Source organism: Manis javanica, chromosome 2 (assembly GCF_040802235.1).
Source record: "Manis javanica isolate MJ-LG chromosome 2, MJ_LKY, whole genome shotgun sequence".
In the NCBI taxonomy this organism is placed as follows: domain Eukaryota; kingdom Metazoa; phylum Chordata; class Mammalia; order Pholidota; family Manidae; genus Manis; species Manis javanica.
In genome coordinates, this window is record NC_133157.1 from 206,043,709 (window position 1) to 206,067,050 (window position 23,342).

The window sequence follows — 23,342 nt, forward strand, 5'->3', positions numbered from 1 at the left end:
AGATCTGGGTTTGAATGCAGGCTGCTCCGCACGTAGGCAGGCGGCCCCTATAGGAAATTATTTGACCTCCCAGCACAGTTTGCTCAGCTATTGTGATGATGTTCAAGTGGCAAAATGTAAGTAAGACATCTACTAAGGGAAACCAGGCTCCTTTCTGGTGACTTTTTAGGAACTACTTATGCTGTGTTCTAACTGCTTTCTACACACCGCCAGGCTAGCGATGATCTCATTATATGGGCAACCCTATGTATTTGCATATTTGCCTCCCAGGAGGCTGGAGGTGTTTAGAATATGGGGTCACGTTTTACTCAACTTGGCATTACCAGCATTTAGCACTGCACCTGGCACACAGCAGGCACTTAAGGAATGTTGGATGAGTGATAAAAATGAACAAATCCCTACAAAGAACATCTGCCATGATGGTGGGTTCTCCAGAGCATTGTTCACTCACTGAATCTCAGTACAAAGTCCTACTATGTGCCCGGGGTTATTTTATATACTGACAACATAACTGTGACCTCAGGTGGCAGCTCCCCTCTGGGGGCAGGCAGTGATCCTCAACCCAGGCTGCCCAGCAGGTGAACCTGGACAGCTTTTAGAAAGAGCACCCATGCTACAGAGATTCTAATTTAGTTATCTGGGGTTGGACTGGGCACTGGGATCTTTAGAAAAGCTTCTCAGGTGAATATAATGGGCTGAGCACCAGTAGGATCAAGAGAAAAAACAAGATCACTTCAGAGAGCCGAGGCCTGAAAACAAAACAAAACAGAGGAGGTGACTTTGCCCCCTGGTTCAGTGAGCGGGTGGGAGGAGGGATGGGATGATCTCGCCCTCAAGGCGACGCTAGGCGACATTTGGTGACATTGTTGGTTGTCACACCTGGAGAGACAGTGCTGTTGGCATCTAGCAGGTCGAGGTCAGGGCTCTACACATCTTAGTGTGTGCAGGGCGGTCCCCATGACAAAGAATTATGACCCCACATGTCAGCTGTGCTGAAATCGAGGCATCCTGGCCTAGAGGGATGAGGAGCAGAGACTGCTTCGGGGAAACAGTGGTACCTCCCTGTGGTGACTGCAGAGCTGAGACATGAGCTCTGGCACAAGTCTCTGGAGAAGCCACCAGGAGCCCTGAGTGTGAGGGGGGCCCACAGCCCCCACCACAGCCTCCAACAGAAAGACACCAGATGGCCAAACTGCCAAGCCGGCTCACACCACCCATGACCTAAGAGTGCTCACCCGGCTCCTGGCAGCACTCGGGGGTTGTTTGCTGGGGTGTAGTGGGCGGGGGGTGGGGGTGAGGGAACTCTGGCTTCTTCTGCTTGGCTGCTTTCACTTTGAAGTCCCCACCCCCTGGAGTCCCCACCCCCTTTCCAGAACAAGAAAGGGGGGAAGGAGAGGGTGTTATTCCAGGCTGACCACTTGGATGCCCCCAACACCATCTGCGGGCCCACCTCCTCCTCTTCTCCTAAAACATCTCCCGCTGCCACCCGCTAGTCCCCAAGAGCTCTAACTGCAGGGAAGAGCCTTTTCTTTGGAGACATCCAGCCAGCTTCCCCAGCCCTGGAAGAAGTGATTTCCCAAGAGAAACAGTGATCCATAGAGCCATAAATAAACACGGCATTCCAGAGGACGTGGGGTGGGAGGGCGGCCCGGCCAGCTTGCCCCCCTCATCGGGATGGCCCATTAACTTTTCCAGCCAGGCGCTGGGACCTGAGAACCTGCCAGACTCCACCCTCACCCCTGCTGCCCCTTCTCTCCCCTTCCCTTTCCTGCTGCTTCCCTGTAAATCAGTTGCAGACCCACTGCCTTGGGAGCTCGGACTAGCAGCTGCTGCACAAAGCAGCCTGCTTGCTCAACACCACGTGGGCTTTCCAAGGAGACGTCACAACGGCTCCGTGGGCAATTTCCAAAAGTTGAATTCTTTTGTACAGGTTTCCAGAAAGGTCTGAGTCAACAGACTCCTCCAAGGGAGCCAGGGTGACCCTACCTGCGGCAGTCCTGCCAACCTGAAGCAGGCAGAGCAAACCCAACCAATAGACTCCTGAGAGCAAAAGTGACTCAGAGGCTGTAAGGCTGAGGAGCTTTACAAGAGGGGAAACTGAGGCCAGAGGGAACGAATGACTGGCTCAAAATCAACAGGCAGAGGATGGCTGAGCTGGGTGACCCCAGGCCTCCTGACCCCTGCTTGTGCATGCAATTTCTTTCAGGCCACACACTTATTCCAGAATAGTGGAAAAGTTCCAGGTTGACTCATCTGAACAGCAAGACAGAGACTGTCCAGAACTGGCAGCCATCCTCCTCCAAATGTGCATTTGGGTGATGGGAGGGTACTCTTAAATATCTGTTTTCTTAGTCTATAGATTTCTCTTCTGAAATGAAAACATTTCCCATATGTTTCCGGAGTTCCCAAATAGAAGCCCTATGTCAAAGTCCTGTTCAGGAGGAAATTTGTCAAATCTGAACTTATGAAGCCCCATTTCACAAAAAGGGGCATTATGGGAAATCAGAAGGAATAAGTGTGCTTAAGTAATTATTTTATTAAAAATGATAATTTGTCGAATATGCCCTGAGAATTTTATTGCAGATATGCATAATTAAGTAGAAAATTAGCAATAAGTAGTCCCTTTCTGTAAACCTAGGATTAGGAATATTTTTCTGGGTTGTTCAACAAACATTAGACACATGAATCTTTTCATTCACTGACAGCCTTGATTTACAGAGTCGAATATCTATAACCTGGAACTCATAAAACAAACGCTCAACTTCAATGTATATTTTCTGTTGCTCAAGTTGTACCCAAATACCTATGCATTGTCACACAAAAGACTCAAAAATATTAAACTTTTCAGCTGTGCTGTTTTAGCTGTGTGTGTATGTGTGTGCACACACCTGTCTACACATGACATAACTTCCAGTGATAGGTTTTTGTTTTGTTTTTAGAAGTCTTTCAGTTAAGCCTCCCACATGGTTTTGAAATGGGAAAAAGAAACATGTTCTTTGTTCTTTAGCTCCTGCAGTTTAATATGATTCTCATCCTCCCTCCCACCCTGCCGCCCCACCCTCCCCTCCTCTTCCCTTGGGAGAAGACTTGGCTCTTAAGTGACCACTAGCTATTCTTGCAATTAACACAAGCATTTGCTGTTAACCTGCATTTAGGGTTACTGAGAGCACGTGGTACAAAGACATTTCATCAGTTGCCAGAACAAATGACCAATGTGCCAGATCTCCAACAGCTTGCATCCAGGATAAGGGCCATTGTAGGCCCTTGGAAAACTCACAAATATATACTGAGCATCTACTCCGCACAGGGGTGGCCACTACGGCTTGGGGGCTCTACCAAGCTGTCCAAGACACACTACCCACCACTGCCACCGTGAGTGCAGAAGCCAAGCATTGCAGGCCGGCACCAGCTTCCTTTGAGGGTGCCTAACAGAGCAGGAAAGTTAGGGGCCACCAAGACCCTACCTGCAATTACTACTTGAACCCAGGGGCCAGGGATAGGGCTGGGATGGAAGGGACATAATGGTGACAGGTACCTTCTGTCACCAAGGTCATCTGTACTGCAAGATAGACTCCAGCTACCAGACAAACTAGGAGGAACCAAAGGCATTTTCTTTTTCTCAAAAGTAAATTCAAATGACTATTACTTGTGCAAAGCAAAGGTGGGGGGCTGGTGGGAGGCAGGTGGACAGGACCCTTCCAGGTTCTTGGCAAGACGGAAGTGGCCTCAGGATCCAGCCACGCCACCTAGGCTGAGAGCTTCTTACATTCAGAAAGACTGAGCCCTGTCAGCAGCCTCAATGGGCTTCTAGGATTATTGCAACGTATACCTGTACTCCACAGAGAAAATCAAGACACACAATTACTTTTTGGGGGCCAAATCCCACAATTTAAACCATGAGCAAAAAAAACTGGGACATTCACCCAAACAATATTTAATAGACACACTTCTCTGGACTTGTTCTCCCCCACTCAACCCTCCAAAAGTCTGAAATCCGAAGACTTGGCATGAAATTCTAATAGTGGAAAACAAGAAAATAACAAAATTGTGAAACACAAGCAGAAAGCCCAGGTTCTAGCCCAGGTTCCACTGCTAGTAATTTGACAACGTGCACGCCCTTAACTGCCCTTCAAATCTGGGGGCTGTGCGAGAGATGAGGCTTGTCAGCTCTCCTGCTCTGCACTTGAGGGTGGCGAAAGGGCGTGTTGTCAAAGGTCAGGGTTAGGAGGGGTAGAACACTGTATCCTTAACATTCTTGAAGGGCGATGTAGGAAGGGAGGAGCACTTTTTGTATCATTGATAAAATCTGCTGTTCTGGAGTCAGCTTTGATATTGAAACATTTCAAGGTAGCTAAGGGGCTCTGGGCATTTCACAGCCTGCAGAGAGCCTCAGGATTTCTTGCCTATAAAAACCTCAGGGAGTTGAGGTTAGATGATCTTCATGTTGGCCTTAACAATGGTTGGCTGATGGTTGGAGACAGGAACTAATGCAAAGTTGGTAACCAACAAATGCTGGGCCGGTTAAGCACCCTGGAGGGTCAGATCAACTGGCTGAAAAGGACCCTTTCTTTCTGAGCAGAGCTCAGGTGCCACATGCAATGTCTCTGGGAGCCAAAATTAAAGTACATGGTCATTCCTGGGCAGGAATGATCAGGGATCTTAGGTTACTTTTCAAGGACATTTAAACATCTACAAAGTTCTGCAGAGGAATAAACAAGTCTAGATTGAAGGCAGTACCTCCTTGACCACTGTAGTGTCACTAGCATTTAGCACAGTGCCTGCTACATAGTAGATGCCTGAGTATTTCCTGTATGAATAAACAAAGTATCCAGCAGGTGTAACACTTCCGATACACTTGGGAATGTACAGGCATAGCAGAAGCACAAAAAGCATTCAACTACTCACCGGATTAGCACTGGTATGTAATGCCTGGCCTTTTCTGTATCCCTCACCATACTTCCAAATTCACAAACCGAGTGTTGGCTTGACAATCAGCTAGACATGCCTGTGAAACTGGGCTGCCCCTTCCTAGCAATGATTCTTCACCTCTCCGGACCTCAGGCTCCTTGTACAGATAGGCAGGCCTCTCTAAGGAGGAAAGAAACAGTAAGGACCTCCTAGGGTAGTTGGGTGAAATATATATTAATCCAAGTAGTGCTGAGAATCCACCTGGCACAATGTACACTCATGGTAAATGCTATTCATTAGAGTTACTCTTGTTGTGCTCAGTGTCATTAGTGCTTGGCAGCAATTAGGGGCTCATGAAATGTTAATTTTCTTTATGCCAGATTGGATGCTCAATGCAAAACCAAATTGTAATGGTATTTTACAAAATGTAGGAAAAGTAAATATGCTGCAAAAAATTTATTTTTTAATGTTTGGTTATCTTTCATATCATCAGGACTGCTTCTCCACCTACCATTGGGTGAGACAATTGAGCACTGTCTTTAGAGCCAAAAATGGCACTGGACTAAGTGTCAGGAAGCTCAGGTCGTGTCTGGGCTCTGTCACTGATACCCTGTACTCCCTGATACTCAGCAAGGCTGTTAGGAACAATGACATGTACTATTCACCAAACATTCACATGCTCCCCCAGGTTTTCCATGCTCCTTGCAATTAGGCAGGGTCATGTGAGTAGAAGTGACCATTTAAAAAATGCATATATGACCCTTTAATTTTCTTTTCCTCTGCTCCAGCAGTACAAAACAACTATTTCAAATGATGTGGCTACCAAATCTGGGTTCTCTGGATCCCTAAGTCACAGCTTGGAAGAAAGCTACCTTGAGGAGCTGTTGTCCTTCAGAGAAGTTCATGGGAATAAGAAATAAACCTTGCTTTGTTAAGCCACTAGAATACTGGGGTTTATTTATCACTGCATCATAGCTTGGCCTAACCTGGCTACTCATGTATCTTATTCAGTGGGTTCCAGGGGGTTCACTCACATTTATCACAGAAGGGCTTATTATTCTCTACTACTTAACCACACACACACACACACACACACACACACACACACACACACACACACACACACACACTCTCTCTCTCTCTCTCTCGATTTAAATCTCAATAAGACCATTTTTCTTATCACATAAGATGGCCCAATAAGATTATTGAGAGTTAGTAAATTTGGCCATTTCTCTCATGGCAAGAATTTTTTTCCCTTCCTCCCCTAGAGAAAAAAAAATTGGTGACAAACTGCAGGCGGACAAGTATCTTGAGAATGAGAAGCTGTATTAGTGCCAAGAGGTACCTTCTCTGGGAAAGGAAAAAGATGCTCCTGTTACTAATTCTAGCAGTGTGGCCTTTCATAAGCAAAATCTTAAACTCTGGAAGAGATACAGAGCCGGCATCTCTGTATTCCATTGCTAGAGCACTTAGTGGTTTTAATACCCTTGTCTTAACTCTCTAACACTGTGACATGGCGAGTACTTGGGCTCTGACGTCACTCAGACCTGGCTTTAAATCCTAGCTTGGCCAGTTAATTTCTTGAAGTCTCAATTTCCTCATGGAAAATGGATATAGAAACTTTTCCAGAGCAGATTGTTGGGGGAATTAAATAACTTTAGGTAGAGTAAGCAACATACTTGGTTCAATGACTGGCATAGCAGGCATTCCACTATAGGGAGGCTTCCTTCCTCCCTATCATCTTAAAGTACAGTTTGGTCACAAGCTCAGACAGGGCCAAAAAAAGTTTAATACTGGAAGTAATTGAAAGACCCTGCAATACCACCTGTGATATTGCTGAGGGCGCCACACATGAAGGTGGAGATGGTGCTCCGAAGAGGTACAGCCAAGTCAGGGAGGAAGTGGACCCACACTGCACACAGAGGCCAGATGTCCATACGAAACAATGGGGCTGGGCCAGTGAGGCAGGTAGACGGGCAGAATTTGTTGAAAACACCCTGAACCTGGGACAAACCCAGCCTTGGACGGAAGCTCCCTTGACTGCTTCCTGTTACAAATGGTCCAGTCTGCCCTTTCAGGCAGTGGCAAGGACCTGCCACCAGGGGCAGCCGCGAGCAACCACTCTTATTTTGCTAACGTATGCTGACCCAGGGTCCAGGCCCCCCAACAGGCTCTGGTGAAGGGGTCACTTACGCATTCGTATAATCATCCAATCACTTCAGAGACATTCTTTCTGAACCTACTAAGTGGAAGAGCACTGTGCTGGTGTTGGACACATGGAGACAGATAGGACACTCTCCCTTGGGATGATGAGGGGGGTTCATAATTTTTCAGGGAGACATATATGCAAATAAATAAAAATTCACATGCTAAGATTTCTAAGGGGTTATTTCCATGACACTCTAGCCTCTTGAGAAGGCAGTGAGTATCTCTACAGCAGGAATTTGTAGATTTTGCTAAGTTTAGGAGCTGAGTCTTTCTGAGCAGATGGATCTGTGTGTGGAAAGGAATGACAGGGGAGAGCATGGCATATTCACGGTTCAGGGCTCAGTCTTGTAGGACTGAAGTGTGGCGCACATGGCAGTGGAAGTGGTTATAGCAGAATATGCTTAGTAAGTGGAGTTCAACTTTCAAAGGGCCACCATGCTTGCGTCGGGAACTTGGACAATCCTATGTATTAGAAGTTACTGAATAGCAGTCCTTGGGATGGACTGGAAAGCCCATGTTAACAAAATTGATTCTGAATGCCTTTAGACTGGGCATATGCTTTTGACTTTGACCCATGCCCCACCACTCCCTATGGTCCTACACTTGACCTCTTCACTCTTTAATGCCACTTTTTAAAGCTTCTGAAAGCGTCTGGGTTTGTGACTCCTGAGCAGCCAGCGACCAAGGGACATTCTTAGGAGGATACTGAAGCACGATCAGATTTGGTGTTTTAGAATCAAATGTCAGTGGAGTTGAGGCTGGGAGAGAATGGTGAGAAATGACACAACATATGTTCTTTCTAATAAGACTTCCTCCTTCCCACGTACTGAAACAAACTAGATGCAAAAAATTCAACTCTGGAAGAGTTTCTGTTAACTTTCAGGCAGTTAGGCCCAGTGTGAATTTCCCCCTCCTATTTCTACACAAGGGACATGCAGATACTCTTTTATTCAATTCTGTTTATCAGTTAAACTATTGAGCAACCACTCAGCCAGAGTCAAGTGTTCAGGTGGCAGAGGGTGGGGGTGGGGATGTAGGGATCAGAGACTAAAGCCCATGTCCCGCAAGTCTTAGGTTCTGTCATAGCGTCAGCACACATGTGAGAACACATGGTGGAGAGTGAAAAAGAGCAGGCTTCCGAGACACATAGTGACCCAACAGCAGACAGCCCATACTCAGGGTGTACCAGCAGGTGGGTGGGCACAGGGCTGCAGAGGGCACCATCTAGAGAGCTGAAAACCTTTGGTCCAGAGGTTCTGTTGGCAAGCTGCCTTCCCCCTATGCAGAACCCCCGAGCATCACTTATTAAGAGAGGTGAATGCATGTAAGCTGTGTGCAGAAGCCACGTGACCTTTGACCATACTGAGCAAGAAGGCTCCTGTTATTTCTGTAATTTTTTTTTTTTTTTGCAACTGACACATCTTCTACATCCAGAAATCTTGAAGTTGATTTCCCAAATCTCCTTCCAGGATCAATCAATGCAACCCTCCCAACCCCAAAGACCAGCAAGCTGACCTGGTTACATCCAAGGCAACTGATATGGCCCCTTCTCCCAGCTGGGGGAAACAGGGGACTGTCAACTCAGCCGAGATGACCCAAAGCGACCCCTTCCCTGGCTCACTGTGGCCCCCACAATCATTAGCCATCAGGTATTTTCTCATATCTAGGAGCACAGGAATAGCACTCCGGCTTTGGAGATAACAGAGTGGGACGTGGAGAGCCTACAGCCAAGCTGGGGAACCCCGGGGCTCAAGCAGAGCCAGTGCAGGGCTCTGTGCACAGGACCCACCACCCCCCGGACAGGCTCAGCAGGTCTGAGAGTCTGAATAGCCCACCCCTTCATTCCAGGCCACTTCCTGGTCACTGAATGATGGCCCCTTCAGAGTGGTAGGGGTGTGGCTCCTGGTTATAGGTCAAAGGCATAGGATATCCCTTAAACTACAGTGACTCAGAGGCAGCCTCACAGCAACAAGGACAGAGACATGTTAATGACAACAGTGTCAGCCAGCATTTCTAGGGCGGACCTAGGTGCCAGGCTGTGTGCTGTGTCCTTCACAGGTGTTGTCCTCCGTAATTCCCACAGTGACCCGAGTAGGGATCTGCCTGGCAGAGTCTAGCTAGGCTGACTGTGGGGCTGCAAATGCACACAGTCTTCAGCCAGCCCGGGAGCACCCCCAGGGGAGGGCGGTGGCTTGTCATCTTTACATCCCCCTGCCAGCCCCCAACACTGAGGTCAGGTGCCCTACACACAAGGAGCAGGGTGGTGGCAGGGCCAGGATGAGGGTGAGGTCAGCAGCAAACTAGGCATCCAGGACTCAAAATTTAAGGAGGCATGTGAGGACACAGGAGAAGGTGGCCATCTGCATGCCGAGGGAGGCCTCAGGAGAAACCAGACCTGCTGACACCTTAATCTTGAACTTCCAGCCTCCAGAACTGTGGGAAAATAAAAGTTCTGTTGTTTAAGCCACCTAGTCTCTAGTGTTTTGTCTAGCAGACCCTTAATACAAGTGGTACATCCACACAATGGGCATTATTCAGCTATGAACACAACAAAGTACTGACGCATGCCGCAACACGGATGAACCTCAAAAACAACATGCAAAGTGAAATAAGTCAGACATGAAAGACTACCTATCATTTGATTCCTTCCACATAAAATGTCCAGTAACAGCAAATCTACGGGGACTGAAAGTAGATTAGTGTTTACCCTCAGCTGGGGGAAAGGGGTTGCAGAGGGGGACGGGCTGTGACTGCTAATAAGCACAGGGTCTCTTTTGGGGTGATGGAAATGTCCTAAAATTAGATTGTGGTGATAGTTGCACAACTCTGTCAATATACTAAAACTGATTAACTGTACACTTTAAATGGGTGTACTTTAAGGTATGTAAATTGCATTGTAAGCTACTTAAAAAAAATGGGACTAATGTGAATTCCTATGTACAGAGTTGCACAGGGCCTGGTACATGTTAGTGGCCTATACATTATATTTGGTTCTTCTTCTTATGCTCAAGTAAGTATCTGCTGCTCAGTTGATAGGTGCCTGAAGTTTCTTAAAGTTCCTTTATCTTTAGGGGGACTTTGGGGAAACTAAACTGTGCAGTCACTAGTGATCCTGTGTCCCTAAGTGACCTGTCTCTGCCCACATAGGGCTCCCAAGCAGTTACTTATGGCTGCCACATGCCTGATGTGGATAAAACTACTCCAGCCTTGGCTTCCACAGTGGTGTGTTGGAGTTCCATCTCTGCCCTTCACACAATCTGCTCAGCAGAGCTGCTGTAAAAATGACCTGGGCTTTGTATGGTGTGAGGGTGTGTGGAGCCAACACACAGTTGGCATTCAATAAATTGGAAAAAAAAAACAACTGCATGAGAAAGCCCTTTGTCAGGCTCTGAGTGCATGCCCATCCTGTGTTATCCCCAGCACTGGCTGGTGGCTCGGCCACCAGTTCTAATCAGTGGAGGAGAGGCCCAGCCCCGTGCCTCATGCTTGAGCTGCTGGTGCAGGGAGGGCAGGAGAGGCCACATGCCTCCCCTTAAGCGCCAGGTGTGGAGTAAGACTGCCTGGCTTCCAGAAACCTTGGAGATAGGACTTTCCGCTCTGTGCTTCCTCTCCTGTTAGGTGGGGATAATGGCATCCTTACATCTCTTAGGAGTTCAATGAGCTCACTCACAAAAGCACTCAGTGTTGGCCCTTTGATGTCAGGAAGGGCTGGCTATCATGGGCCTTGCGCTTGCTGCTAAGTGCCAAATGACTGGGAACTTCAGCGGGCAGGGATGTTGTTTTCTCTCTCTGGCAGGTGCTCAGTAAGTGTTTGCTGATTGGACAGAGAAGGGGGAGGGAAGGCACCGTGATGGAGCTGACTGGTCAGGGAATCAGAAGGGCCTGAAGCTTGGCTATACAGGAGAGAAGCAGCAATACACTGCCATATGCAGTGAAATCTTGGGCAAATTCCTGTACCTCTTTGGGCCTCAGTTTCCCCAAGCTGGACTAGGTGATCCCCAAAGTTCCTTCCAGCTGGACTATTCCCTGGTCCTACTAATGTAGCATGCTGCAATTAGACTCATTGTCCTGACATCCTCTCTGAGGGTCCCAGAGGACATTAGACTTTGTACCAGGAGACCCATAAATTCTTTTCTAAAAGTGCCATAATAAGGCCATGTCTAATTTCACACTGTCCAGCACAGCCCTCAGTCTTTGGGGTGTCTATCATTAACCTGCCAAGTAATCCAAACTGTCTCCACCTGTGGCTCTGTGCTCCCGAGGGCCCTTGCACTTGAAAATACAGTGAAGCTTCCCTTCCCTCCTGAACTGCACGGCTTTGGCAGAAGTTCCCTGCCTGCTCCTAATCAATTCTCTAACACAAGTGTCGCCGAAGAGAGTACAGGCCCTTCTACAGGATACTGAAACCTCAGTGCTGTTGGGGGAGCTTAGGGGAGTGCCTGTGCTTCTCTCTGCTCCTGCCTGGAGCCACTGCTACCCTTTCCCCTAAATTTCTTGGCCAGTGGGTAGTCTCTTTTTCCAGCTTCTACCTGTCTGTCCATATCCCTCCATTACCCACTCCCCCACACAAAAGAGCCAAGACACACCCCCTCACAAGCAGCCTCTCCCTGCCCCCTCTGCACCACTACCTACCATCAACAACGTGGTCGTGACATCTAGCTCTCACCAGGCTGTGTGCAAATATCTTAAAGGAGCTGTTTCCAGAAAGACAAGGGTGCAGTGCAAATGAAAATAATTTCTAAGTGTCCTCTTGCAAAGGCAAGGGAGATTCCATGGGAGCTCTGGATATCCCCGGGGTTGGCGGAGCCTGAGATGACTTTGCAGCTACAGCAGTTTGGCCCACTCTTGTATTTTAAGAACAGTGGGAAAGTAATATCAGCTGAAAGGAGTTTTCTGTGCGCTATTTAACTAGATGGCTCTGCAGCTGGAGAGAGCCATAGTCAGACGTGCTATGATTCAAGGGCTCCCAATTACAATGATCCTCTTTTATTGTATAAAAACAGCAACACAGCCATTCTCCACCCTCCCAACGCTTGCTCCCTCCATTGCCTTCCCCCATTGGCTGGCGAGGTTGTTGAGCATCGTGAAAGTAGCGCCCAGATTCTCCTGCCTTCCTAGGAGTGCCTCTTGCAGCCTGCTGGGAGTCCTCTCCAGAGCCAAGGAGACGGTGGAAAGGGTGCAGTGCCCCCTGGAGAATGTTCTGTTACAGACACTGACAGGGGCTTTAAAATTGTCTTTTTTTGGGTGGGGGTTGGGGGACTAAGGCCAACAGGCACAATTTGGAATTCTCTCCTGTTTTGACTAAACTCATAAACACACACATACGCACTCAGGTATGCATGCAAACACCCCTGCAGTTCTTTAGCAGAAGAGCAATCACACGGTGTCCAGAAGCACGTTCTAGAACTGTTCCTTCTCCCGACACTTCCTTCCAGGCTGGGATGGGGCTGGCCTCCAGAAGACTTCAGAAGGACCTGGTGATGACTAAGCACCAGCTTTAGAATCAGACTGATCTGGGTTCGAATTCTGACTCAGCTACCTTCTCTTTGTGACCCTCAGTAAGTACCTAAACTCTCTGAGCTTTGGTGTCCTGTCTTTAAAATGGGGGGATACCACTGCTCTCAGTGTATTTCCTTATGGTCAGACTGGATTACATAGTGAAGGGGACATGTTGGGCTGAGTGCCTGGCACATAGTGGGTGCTCAATTTTCAGGATTTGCTATGTCCTTATGATGGTGACACTGTGTTTGTGGTGTGTCAGGGCGTGCCCACAGCTTCGCATTCGTTCAGTCTCACCAGTCACAGTGCACGAGGCTGGGGGTGGGGGCAAGACAGCTTTGGGGGCATGAATGTCAGCCCCACTGAGCAGTGTTTTTCTCCAGTCTTTCTGGAACACTGATTTAAACCGTCATGTTTGCACAGTCCATGCATGCATGCACGCGGGCTGCCTCCTCAATTTAGACTTCTGGTCCTTTCTTGGTGTTTTTCTGTGGATGTTTTGAAGTCCAGAAACTGCAGCTGCAGAAATCAAACCAGGCCAAGGAGAACCTGTAGCCCAGGAACTCTCCTTCACTCCACCTCTTCCCCTCCTCGACAGCAGGGTCCTTCTCTCTCCCACAGTCTGTCCTGTGTCTCCAACAGGGAGGATTCCCTCCCAACGAAGGAGCTCACTCGATCTGGCCACTCTCTGAGGGCCCTGGGATACAGGGATCCACTCTCCACATTGAATTTGATAGCAAATGGTTCCCAGAATTATGCTGGCTTCCCTCTGCAAAGTAAACCCAGCACAGCTTTACGCCAGCATGTGCTTCCCATTTTTCCAACCCAAGCCAAGCCTGTGCACCCCTAAAATATACCAGAAACCTCTTACACTGGTATGAATGCCTAGGTCACATCCCTTAATATGGGTACCCCATGGATCAACAGCACAAACATATCATTCACTGCAGATTCTTTGTGGTAAATACTATTGCAGGGAAACATCCGTAGTAAGATTTAATCTCCACTAAGTGTTTCTAGTACTGCGGGATGGGGGTGGGGCATAGAAAGAGGAAGAAAGTGTGTGAACTATGCTTTGCAACAGGGAAATACTTCACTGGGGGTGAAGAGGGGTGCCCGCAAGAAAATTGGTCTGGCTCTGGTCTTTTTTATTCCATTTTAAAATTTGAGTGGAAACTGATATATTGATGTTAGGACTGCTTTGTTCCTTGGGGGTCTGTTACACATACGCATGTGCACATTCAAGCGCACTCACACACACACACACACACACACACACATTGCCAATCAGCCCCTCTTGAATGCATGACTACAAGCATAGGAACAGGAAACAGATAGTGGGTGGATGTTCTTAAAATCACAACCTGTTTGATGTAGGGTTGGGGCCTTAGGGAGGGGTGGTGGAGGGGAATGGGGGGGATTTTTTTTTCAGTTAAAAATGAAACTTACCTTGTCAATACTAAAAATATCCACTTTACTGTCTATCACAGGGGCATGGCAGAGCCAAGCACCCTTTTAGAACTGTGCTGTTTGGATTTGGCCATGACACAGCACATTACATTACCTGAACACCACACCAGGGTCTCTCTGTGATAGTCAAGGAGAGCTTTCCATTTCAGTAGTTGCTCAGATTTGCCACAAATGAGTGTGTATGTGTCTGGGGAAGGAGAGAGGAGAATGGCAAAGAAATGGGGACAGTCTTGGAATCAATGATAAAATCCACACATATTAATTACTTGTCACCTGAAGAATATACAGGTGGCGACAATAATCATGGTGGCGGTGCTGATAACAGGTAATGTTTACTGGGCACAATCCATGTGTTAGACACTCTGTTAAGCCTTTTCATAAATTTCTTTTTAAGCTTCACAACCACCCATAAGGCAGCTACTAGAATCATGTCCATTTTAAAGATGAGGAAACTGAGTCTTCAACAGTCCAAAGTCACATAGCTAATAAATTGAACAGAGAATCAGGGATGTTGTTGTTGGAGAAATCTAGGGTGGAATACATGACCAGGGGGCCTCTGATATCATCCCCTCAATTTAAAGCAAAGGTGAAGGGTTATGACTGAAATGACTCTGCTAATGAGTGGGGGAGTTGCAGGTAGGAGCTGGGAGCCCGAGGGTCAGGAGAAAGGCAAGTGTCGTGTTTGGGGAGAAAATGGTACCCCCTCCAGTATTTTCAGTTTCACTGGGTTATGAAGGAACAGAGAGCCAGTGACCTCTGGAAATAGCTGACTAACATCAGGTTAATTTGGGATTCCTATTGGCAGGACCTAAAAGAAAATCTTCCCGTCCTCCCTCACTTTCTTATTGTATGCTGTCTTCTTTTTGCCTTAAGGCAAAACTGGTCCCCTGGTCTGAAACTGTCCAGAACTCATTTCATTTCAAGTAAGAACCAAGCTGATTTGTCTCCACAAGGCACACTGCTGACAGTCTTCCCTTCTTGAAACACATAACATTCCCTTCTCAGAAATGTGCCATAGCTCCCTAGTACCTGTAGATTAAAAGCCAACCTCCTCCACATCCACCCCCAAGTCTGGCATCATCTCTTGGCATAACCTTCCCACATCCCCAGATTACACATGGCTCCTAGGACCCAGGACGCAGTTTTCCCTGCATTAGGGATACCCTTTGTCTTCTTGTCTTGGGCTGCACACACTTCACCTGCCAATTCAATAGTTTCATTCACCCCCTCTGCCTTACCTGTTGATTGCCAATTTATTCATGGCAGCCATGTGCCAATTAAGCATACATGACTGCCCCTTCCTGGTAGGTTTGGGTGGTCACATGGCACAGTTCTGATAGATGAGCTAGGGACAGAAGTCCCTAAGACAGACTGAGAGGGGTGGCCATTTAAAAACATAATAGTAAAGCCATACAAGATAAGTGGTATTTGTGCCTCACTCATCCTACTTTCTTTTTCCTGGAATGCAGATGTGAGACCTGGCAATGCTGCAGCCACCTTCCCACCATGAGATGATAGACTCAGGGTCAAAGACCTATACTCTTAAGGATGGTAGAGTACAAAGAGTCTGTGTCCCCAGTGAGGCATCACCCCACTCACCCTTCCTGCTGTGTGACACGAATAAGCCCCCATCTGGTTAAGTCACCCTACAGGATTTCTGTTGCTAACAGCTGAATGCAATGATATCCAACACACCTCCAGGCATTGTTCTTCCTTATTCATGGGTCAGTTTAGATGCTACCCCCTCCAGGCAATTCTCCAAACACAGTAATTAGGCCCTTCCTTGTGCTTCCACAGTAGCTACTTTTCCAAATTACAGTACTTATTTATGGCCTGCTGATCTGCTCAAGTTCCTAGGGGATAAAGGGTCTCTATCCTGCCAATATCTCCATAATGCCTGCAGTGTTTTGCATTGAGGTTAGGGGGCTCTGTCTCACCAGTTTATCCACAATGTCTGGAACAGTGCATTGGGGCATGGAGAGCACATGTTCTGGGGTCTGGCAGTCTGCTTACTAGCTGTGTGGTCTTGGGCAAGTTAGAGAACCTCTCTGTGTCTCCACTTCTTCATCTATGAAAAGGAGAGAATGAGAGTACTTACCTCACAGGGTTGTTACAAAGACAAAAGAGTTTAATCATAAGCACTGAGAATGGTTCCTGGCATATAAAAGTGCTTTATGATTGCAGGCTCTTATTGTGTGATGACTATTATAGTTGCTGAATGAACAAATAAATTGACACATAGCTAAATAAATGAAGAAATGAAACCCAGAAAGATTCCTGAGTTTAGACCTCAGGGTGATGGTCACTGTTCTTCTCTCTTGCCTGCACCTGATGACGCTTTACTTTTTCATTCTGAGGGCTTCCCTTATCCAGGGGCTGCTATAATGGAGTGTTTAAGGCTAAGAAGTAAGGCCTGGCTTGGAACACTGACTTTGTTTTTTGCTGTATGGCTGTGTGCAAGTTTCTTCACCTCTCTAAGCCTCAGTTTCTTCAACTGTAAACTGGGGATAATAACAGTGCTTATTTCATAGGGTCATGATGAGGATTAAATGATAAACCATGTAAAATATACAGTATTGTGCCTAGCATCCCGAAACAGTAAATGTTAGCAACTATTAAGCATAGTCATTATTCTTCCTGTCAAGTGCATGGCATTCCACCCAATCACACAGCCCTATTTGGATGAGACCCTTGGGGTGGGGTCACCTTTCAGCATTTCAGGATACACTGCCTTTGCATCAGGAGAATGCCCTTCTTAAATGCCAACGCACAGCTGTGTCCTTTGGTCTTTTCTTTTAAATGAGGATTAATTAATAGATCTATTTTACCCTAAAAACCATGGCCTCTGAATTTTCCCCTAAAAGCTGTTAACTTTGGGGGGATCCTTAGTTCACATCACAGCTGGCCAGGAGATGTCACAGGAACAATCAAGTAGCAGAGCATTTCAACACCAACCAAATTCCCACAGATCACAGATCTAGTTTTGTCAGTGACACGTTTCAATCACGTTTCACTTGTAGCTTTTGCCCCGCTCTGCCCTTAAAAGATGTATATATAGCTTTCTATAACTTTTCCTTTCAACTTATATCAAACCTTTATGTTAGTCCCATTCAAAAACTTGATAGGCTCCATTCACGTATTTTTATTATTAAACATGCCATTTTTACAAGATATTTACTCCACTTGGTTTTTATCCAAATGCTTTTAGACATGACTGCCCTGGGACTGAACCACTTAAACTCAGTGCCCTCATAAACAGAAAATCACCTTTTGATTGAAATCTTCAAGAGCTCTCAGACCCTCACCTCTGTCACTTCAACAGGCATTAATTTCTGCTCTGCATAAAGGCGTTTGAGTGTATGCGGGGTGTTTAAAGAGGGTAATTGTGGGAGGTCTGAGCCACTGAGGGATGAAGTGGAGGGCTTCTTGCCCCCTGAAACCTGCCCAGCAGGGCCTGCCTCAGCCCCAGGAGGCTGCGACCTCAGAGGGAGAAGGGGATCACTGGGGATCAGGTGGGGGAGAACTCTGGGGCCTGCAGAGACTTAGTGATTCCCCAGGCCCATGCCGGGCAGCGCCTCTTTCAACGGGGAGGAGGCCAGGGAAAGCCATTATTCCCCCACCTCCTTCCTCCCCACCTCCCGGACAAACAAAAGGCCATCGCGAAACAGCTGAATAGAGACCCCACTGGCTCTGAAGCCGATCAATCAGGTGGAAAGCTGAGCAAATCACAACTTGGGTTCCCCGTCAAGTTTTCTCCCCGGCTCTACGAGCCACCCTCCGCCTCCACCCCCGAGCTCCGCACAGCTAAGAGGCCAAGGAGACCGTCCTGTGATGCTCTCTGGTTTCCAACTTTCCGCTCATCTTAGTCTCCGCAGCCTCCTTCCTGCAAAGCGGCTGGGAAAAGGGCAAGTTTGCAAAGGCGAGGATACCAAGTCCTGGGGAAGCCACAAAGAAGCTGCAACACCAACAAAGATTAACCTCTCGTGGGGCGGACGGAAAGCGCCAGCTGCCGTTCCGGGGGCGAACGTGGGCTTGGGCAGGCAGGGGCGGCCGCTGGGGCCGGGGTCCCGCACGCCCCTCCCCGCGCGGGCTCCCGGCACCTGAGCGGGGCGTGGGGACAGCGCCGCGCTCCGGCCCTGCCCCCGGCAGGTAGCTCGGGCGGCCGCCCGCGCGCGCGCCCGCCGCCTGCAGCCACCGGGCGCGACGAGAGGAGAGGCAGCCTCAGCCCAGGGCGTCATGCTTCCTGCCACCACATTACGGCGAATCGTCACCAGGAGAGGGGAGAGCGGGGGAGGGAGGGGAGCACACACACGTAGCCCCCCGCCTGCCCAAACCCGCGGGGACGGGGCCACGTCCCGGTGGAGTCCCCGCGGGACCTGCCCCGTTTGCACAAAAGCGCCGCAGTTTGGCCAAGAAGGGAGGGAGACGGCCACGAAATAAATAAATAAAAACAGACTCGGGTCTACGTAACGCCCTGTCGAAAGCGGACGCCATATTTTTTTGTGGCTTATGTCGACATAGGGAAACGTAGACATGTTTTTCCTCCTCCTCCTCCTCCTCCTCGGTCTGGCTCCCATTTATCCAAACTTGTCATCAAAACTCCTTAAAAAAAAAAAAACTCCCCCCTCTGTAACCTCTAATTTCTTCCCACCGGCAAAAAGAGCCTGACCCCCCTTCCGCGCCCCCCCATTCCAATCACAAACCCGGCCAAGTCCCATTAACAACACATTTTCGGGAGCGGCGGCGGCGGCAGCGGCGGTGGGAAAGTTGGGCTGGAGTGGCCGGCGCCCGGCGTACGGGGCTCGGGGCTGGCGGCGCGGGGCGGGGGTGCTCCGCGCCGGGGCGAAGTTTCTTACCTGCGCGGGGCTGGGAACGCGGGGACCCGGGCTGAAGACGCGGAGACGCGGCACGGGCGTTCCAAAATGGAACTCTGCTGGCTCCCCCCACCCAGTCCCCACTCCCCACCGGGCTCCGTGGGAAAGAGGGGGAAAGCCAGCCTGCCAGACAGACAGAAAAAGCCCCTGAACGGAGAACAGTGGCCAAATTTTTTAAAAGAAAAAAAAAAAAGAAGGAAAAAAAAAGGGGAAAAAAAATGTCTCGATCAGTGGGGAATCTACGCCAAAACCCACATGATCTGTAACGTCAGCATGCGTATTTGCATACGATACCACTACCCGAGCTGCCACCCGGACTCGGGTTCCGCAGAAAGTTACAAAGTGAAATTCAGCCCCCTCCGGAGACGCCGGCGAAATGTCATTTTCAGGCGGCAGCTGCGGGGGAGGTTAAGCCTAAAGGTGCTGGTTACTAGCCAGGGTTGCGGGGTGGGTAGTAAATTAACTTAAAAGTCTGAGCCCTGTAACGGACTCGGTGGAATTTCTGCGAGGGGAAGGAGGGGTCGGCGCGAGCGAGATCACTGAATATTAAGCACGACTCAGGCCGGCAGCCGCGGCCGAACCCTCTCGATGCAATACCCATTTTCTTTATGAAAAGTTCAAGGTGTCACTGATGAGCTCAACAAACTGTTGATCCTGACCACGTGGAGTGGCGAATGAGGAACTGCGCGGCCCGGCTGCTCGCTGGTTGCCTGCGGGACTCCGGACCCCGCGACCCTCCCGCAGCGCGCGGGTGGGGCTGCTGCGCGCCCAGGGCGCTGCCTGCGCTTTCCCTGGTCCTTGGGCTCAGGGAAATAATAACAACTAAAAAGAAAATTTTTAAGCGATATACAATTTACTCCTGGAGTAGTAATGAGAGAGCTTGGAGTATGGAGAGTTAATGCCCCCACTTATATAACGACTTGAAATTAGATGACTTTTGCTGAAGAGATGCCGAGATTTCCGCTTGCGCCAGGTCTGAGGTTGGTTGAAAATCCTCAAACTTTTTTCCTTAAGAGCCAATAAACAAACAGACGCCCCGGGAGCTGACTTAAACTCTTGTCGGGCCGGCGTTGGCTGGGATTCTCAGACTCGGAGAAATGCACACCCCTGCGGCGTTCGCAGGGAAGTCCCTCAGAAGCAAGGCGGGTCACTTTCGGAAATGGGACTCCGCGGTTCCCAGAGGGAGGGCCCCCTCCGGCGTCTTAGAGTAAAGACGGGCGGGGGAATCTCTCTGCCCTTCGCTTGCGGCCGCGGTAACCGTGAACTTGGGTTCTGGGCGCGGCGCTCCAGTAACAGCGCTCGGCTAGGGAGCTCTAAAGAATTCCGGATCCAGAGGACGCTTCGGAATCTCACCCGGCAACCTGTCGGCGCCGTGCATTCCTGCGCAGTGGACCCATTTCCCCTCCGCAGGCGTTTCGACGAGTCAGCATCTCCCAGTTGTGAGCTGGGCGCAAGCGCGCAGGAGCAGAGCCAGGCGAGGGGATGCTGTCTGGGGTCTACTTTTGACACAGTGAGCGCAGCAGCGAAACAAAGGGAGCTTGGAGCTGGGAGGCTCTGCGGAGTCCCCGCCCGCCCTGAGTATTAGTAGGCGAGGAGCGTCGGGGCTTCCCAGCCAGTCGCTGCTCCCAGGAATTAGAACGAACTCTAGTGGCGGTTTCTGACTCGGTTCTGAGCTTGAGGGCAGCAACAGGTGGCGGTGTGCGGCAGAGTGGCCGCGGCGAGGACGCGGATTGGAGTGGGGACAGCTGGCCTTGGGGCCTGACCGCGTAGTCAACATACTGGGTGACCTTTCGAAATTTTCGTTTCCTAGGCTGTGGAAAAGAAAATAGCTAAGAGGTTTTTTTGGGGTCTCCCCTAGGGCTTTTCTCTAACACAATCCCTTGGGTTTCCAGAAATTTTTACAGTGAAAATTAAAATAGCTCATATGCAAAGCTTTCATACTGGCCCGCACCTGTTTGGTTATTACTGATGTAAGGTGAGTTGGTTGGTTTGATAAAAGACGCGTAAAACGAAGTCCTGGCCAGGAAGAGGGGGTCTCCTGTGCAATTCTCGGAGACCTGAAAGGTTAACTGACTGACCCGGCTCTGAAAGGACGCTAAGAACTTCCTTGATGACTGTGGCTCAGGTTGTCTCTCACCTTTCTCAAACTCATTTGGTATCTTATCCTAATCTATTTATGACCAAATTAGAATTTAGGGATGCTGGTTTTTCCCTTCCCTAAAGGGTGTGCCAGAATAGTAAAAGAAAAAAGAAAAAATACTCTACCAACTTTAGTATTTTTATGTTGCCTACTCTTTCTTGACTCGTCCAGGTCTTATTCTTATTTGCTCTTGACTCTTCCAGGTCATTCCACTGCTACACAGCCCCAACCCCTTTGAAAACAGGTATGGCTGTTTCTGTGGATTTATGTAAACCTTAAGGAAGCTGTTCCCGTTTTGAGGCTGTCGTCCCTCCTCTTGATGGTCAGCCACTTAAGGATGGTTGTCTATTACCTGAGTTTCCTCTGCGCCTGCCTCTTTACCACCTGCTCTGGCTGGGTGAGAGTTGACTCGGGTGGGAAGGGTCAGGGTGGAGCCAAGCAAGGCAGTCCTCTGGGTTGTTCCCTGAGTCCCCATGTCTTCAGGGCACTCCTCCGATCACCATGTGCTACAGTGTCTAAAAAGTTTTCAAAGTTTAGCATGGACTGAACTCTCACTATATAAACAAATAGCAGGGAATAAAACATGATTTCAGTTTGGTTTATGTGTTGGTGAACGAGGCAGACCCTTAACCTGATACGATTCAGGAGCTTTGAATTCAGTAATTATAATGGTAATGTTTATTGAGGGCTTTGTATGTATATGCCAGGTGCTGCTTAGTCATTACAGCAACCCTATCAGGTGTCTCGAAATGCTTTGTTTCAGGTCCTCTTTAAACTGTTAAAATTATTGAGGACCCCAGATAGCTTTTGTGTAAGTGAATTATGTACATGTTGATATTTGCCACATTAGAAATTAACTTAAAACACAGGAATTTACAAACACACCTTGCATTAGCCATCAGAGCAATGACACCATTACCTGTCACCCATGCATGGAAAATGACTGTGAGAGAATGGGAGTGGAAAGGTCAAGTAATATTGTGGCCCCATTATGAAAGTAGTTTTGACCTTGAGGATCTCTTGAAAGGGTCTTGGAGACCTCTAGGTTCCATGGTCACAATTTGAGAGCCACCATTAAGGTAAGTTTTATTATTATTCCCATTTTTACAGATGAAAACTCCAATGCTCAGAGAAATGTAGTAACATGCCCAGGGCAGATAGAGGGAACAAGGATTTAAACCTGGTTCATTAAAGGCCAGAGCCAGAGCTCTAAATGATTTTATAATCCTACCTTTTCGTAACCTAATTTCCACCTCCAGCCTAGAATAGCCTCTAGGGCTTCCCAAGACTACCCTTACTAACAGCAACCATGTTTTGTGGTCCTACGAAGTGCCAGGCACCATGTCAGCACTTCCTATGCCTTATCTTGTCAAATCCTTACAACCACCTACCCTGAGAGTATTGTTAGCCTCATGTTATAGATGATAAAAATGGAATTCAGAGAGGTTAAGGAGCCTCTCCAGACTCAGCTTGCCAGAAAATAGTAGAACCTGGATTCAGCTCTTTGTCTAGTGGCTTCAAAATCAAGGCAGGACAAAAGTCCATCATGGTGATTTGTAGAGGCCTAGTGGGGAGAAAGCAGCTTCTGTCATAACTTGGTGCGAATGAGGTCTGGCTGGGAGATATTGAAAATTTAGAAATGGCAGAAGAAGAAATAAAAAACAGCATTACCCTTGAGGAGTCCCTAATCAAATGATAACAAATCCACCCTGGCTTATAAACTCAGAGGAAATGTGGCAGGAGCAGCAAAGACTCAGAATTGAGATGCGAATCGCAGGTCACCTCTTTCAGCTCTCTGATCCCTGCACGCACAGGCTAGATAAGTATTTTTTTAACAAATGAAAAAAGAAAACAAAATACAGAGAAGCAAGCAAGAAAGAGAAAATGATTACCAGCTGTCCAACCAGGCACTGGTTATAATATTGGTATATATCCTTCTATGTGTTACATTTATTTAAATTTTCCATTATAATACTCTTAAGAAAAATGAAAACTATCAAATATCAATTTATCAACTACAGCATGGAACAGCCTACTGAAATGACTTATGGAAAAATGAGAGCGTGTGACCTTTTGGAACACTTAGATTGCTTTTGTGAATACCTGCAAAGGGGAAGGACAAAAGGAAACATGCTAGGCAGATGCTGTTTCCTTCCACGTCTGTCTGCATCTTCTTACCCTGTGGTTTGATATAAAGTGTGGTGCCTTGAGAGAAATCCTATGGCAGTGGTAGGATCAGAGCT

General features: G+C 48.2%; 1 protein-coding gene and 1 long non-coding RNA gene across 4 annotated transcripts in view; one reads left to right on the forward strand and one right to left on the reverse strand.

The window, feature by feature from the left end:
* The window catches only part of ZHX2 (zinc fingers and homeoboxes 2), a 139,316-nt gene extending 119,083 nt beyond the window's left edge, over positions 1–20,233 (reverse strand). For 2 of the 3 annotated variants that reach the window (XM_073230071.1, XM_037005265.2), the window contains exon 1: positions 18,942–20,233. The gene's annotated coding sequence lies outside the window, so the exon portion shown is untranslated. Of the gene's footprint in view, positions 1–4,905; positions 5,089–18,941 lie in introns of all 3 variants that reach the window. The other variant, XM_073230069.1, reaches the window with a different exon arrangement.
* A 291-nt stretch (positions 20,234–20,524) lies between these two features.
* Positions 20,525–23,342, forward strand: part of LOC118969998 (uncharacterized) — a 49,092-nt gene continuing 46,274 nt past the window's right edge. The window contains exons 1-2 of the long non-coding RNA XR_005057806.2: positions 20,525–20,741; positions 21,303–21,343. This is a non-coding gene — a long non-coding RNA (uncharacterized lncRNA). The remainder of the gene's footprint in view (positions 20,742–21,302; positions 21,344–23,342) is intronic.